Genomic DNA, 3,198 nt, shown 5'->3' with positions numbered 1-3,198 from the left:
CCTCAGGAAAGGTGAATTGCCCACTTTGCCATCTAATTGGAGCTACCAATTATCTGTGAGTAATAACTTTGTAAAGTCATGCTTAACTTTAATTATTTTTTGATGATATGAAATGATCAGTTTTCTGAAATGCTATGTTTTGTATGAATGAATGATTGTCCAATTTTCTTTGAAACGTAATTGTGGTATCCTTAGCAGAGACCCTTGCCCAAGGAACATAATACTGTGGCTTATGGTCATGAGGCCCTAGCCCGGGGGATAATATTGTGGTCCAGGCCCTTGCCCGGGGGAAACAATACCGTGGCCGATGTATGAGATATGTTACCCGGTACCGGAGGTTCCTTTATGGAACTTGATAGGCTTGACCAAAGAGACATGATTATGCTAAAGAATGTACCACACATGATTTGAATATGGATAAGAACATGATTTTGTTTCTGTCATCTGAATATGATTCTGATTTGCTATGAGGTTTGAAATATGTTATGGGCATCATTCATTAAAGTCTTTATTCTGTTATTATTCACTGAGTTTTAGCTCACTATTTATACTATGTATGTAAGTGAACAGACACGTGACCAGGCCCAGAGTTGACAGCCTATGTTCAGTTTTTGTCAGCCAACCTTTGTGTCTCCCGAGGAGGTTCCGAATGAAGCCGAGATTTGTGGCTGTTTTTGTAATCATGTTAGAGTTTGTTTGTTTGTTAAGTTTTGAACAAGATTTCTGACATTATGCTACCAGGGGTGATATGCAATGGTTGTCTCTCAACATCACTCATAAGTTTATAAAAGTTTTAAATTATGCGTCTCATGTATGTCTTCACAACTCAATGGACTACGTATATTATGTATATTTGTTTCCTCAGCCCCTAACTTTATGTTAATCTGTCAAGAGGTCTTTGGTAATCCAAGGGTTACTGGCCGATTACGATACTAAACCCATAGGGGTGGGTTTGGGTCGTGACAATTGTCGTCGTCGCTCTCCTTACACGAGCCTTTTCCATCATTTCCATTACTGCCGTTGTCATCATCATTCTCTTTCATCATCGATCTGCTATATTCAACGTTGAGTTTATATATTGTTCTGAATGAATGTGGAGATTGTTTGTGTGATTTTTTTCTTCAATTATTTGTTAATCACAATATGGAGATTGTTGTGTGTTTGTTGGAGATTATTGTATATATATTTACAGCGTTATATATTTTTAGTTATAGTTTCAGTGATAAATTTATCACTGAAAGCTAATTTGTTCAATATGTTGTGAACTGTTGCTGTGCTAGAATTTTGATATTAATACAGTGATAAATTTATCACTGATTTTGTTCGATATGTGGTTGTTGCTGTGATGGAATTTTAATATTAATATAGTGATAAATTTATCATTTTTGTCAATGTAAAGAGATAAATATGTAGGATGGTCAATTAATCATTTTTATCATTCCATGATCAATAATCAAATTAATTTGTGATTCAATCATCATTCAACAATCACTAACACTGTCTAACCAAAACATTGATGAATTAATAGAAAAGAATTCAACAAATTTATTGATAAATTTATCAGTGATAATCAATAATAATTAATGATAAATTTATCACTGATGAATTTATTTAGGTTGATTTTTTCAGTTTTTATACACAATATATCTAGTTTTAAAGTTGAAGATTGTAGATCGGCGTTGAAATTGGCCAGATCTGAAGTCACTAGTGAAGATCGGTATCGAAGATAATAGATCGGTAATGGAGTAGGATGATGGTGGCAACGACGGTGTTGAAGATAATAGATGGATGATGGAGGAGTGGCGGTAGGGGTGTACACGGTCCGGATTGGTTCGGTTCTGAGAAAATCTAAGAACCGAACCGATCCTAACGGTTCTGTGATTTTGAGAACTAAACCAGACCGTTAAACTTGTAACACTGGACCAGAACCAAACCGAAAAAACGGTTCGGTTTCGGTTTGGTGTACGGTTCCAAAAATTTCTATTTATAAGAATAAATTATTAATATTAACAAAATAATTACTCAAACTAATTACATTTAACTCATGATAAAAACTAATAATATTAAGGCATTACTTAATATTATATATCTATACTATCCTAATATTATTAAAATTATAAAAAATCAATTAATAAAAATAAAATTTGATATTATGTATATATATATATCTTTTAAAATTCGGTTTGGTTCGAACCGCAATTTTTTCATAAAATCCATTAACCGAACCGTTTTTACGGTTCTCATATTTCTTAATCCGAAACCGAACCAATTCTTAATAGAACTGAACCAAACTGCATGATTCGGTCTGGTTCGGTTCGGATTACCGATTTGAACGGATTTTTGAACAGCCCTAAGTGGCGGTGATGGCAACGAAGGAGGAGGATGGTAGTGTGAGGTGAGCGACGGTGAGGGAAGAAGACGAGGATGGTGGTTGATGCCCATGATGTTGACGATGACAGGAAGACGGTGGTTGAGGCTCGTGATGTTGATAGCGACGGGGGACGATGATGGCCAACAAAGGGTCTGAGTCACTTGAGCATCGTTCAAAGAGAGTTGAACAGTTTAAAGATGAAGATGGGTAGCGCCTTGCCGGGGGTATGTTCTAGGTAGCGGGTTTAGGCTAGGGGTAAAATTGCAAAAATGACTTCATTAAATTGGGCTGGACCTAGCAGGTAATAAGTTTCCTAAACAGGATTGGCCCGTAACTCCCCTTAAACTCAATCTTCGGATAATTTATTGCTACAATAAAGTGAAGGCTTATGACCAAGAAGCCCAGTTTAAAAATTAAATGGCTTCAAAATCTTTATTTGACTTGATCTTATGGGCTAAATGTTTTTTCCAAACCTGAAAAGTACTGAGTTGTGCTAGGCTGGTTGGGTGGGTTATCGGCCCCATGGCCAACCCTAAGTATACTTATAAATATTTAAGGAAAATATAGTATTATTATGAATTTTTAAAGTTTATTCATAGATTTTCTTAAGCGAGAAATGTATAGTCTAATTTTTTTATTTTATTACAATTGAGAGGAACATTCTAGATTCACTTGAGTGATTGTTTATAGAGTAACCTTGGAGTGATTTTTCTAGATTGTTAAGATTTAATTCTACAAAAATGGAGAGTACAACAGTCATTTCACATTCAAACTCTCAAACCTTAAAATCATATAAAAAATCATTTTAAGACCAATTAAAAAAAAAT

This window comes from Camellia sinensis, chromosome 10 (assembly GCF_055761805.1).
Source record: "Camellia sinensis isolate YWXY chromosome 10, ASM5576180v1, whole genome shotgun sequence".
NCBI lineage: Eukaryota > Viridiplantae > Streptophyta > Magnoliopsida > Ericales > Theaceae > Camellia > Camellia sinensis.
This window is presented reverse-complemented; position numbering follows the sequence as displayed.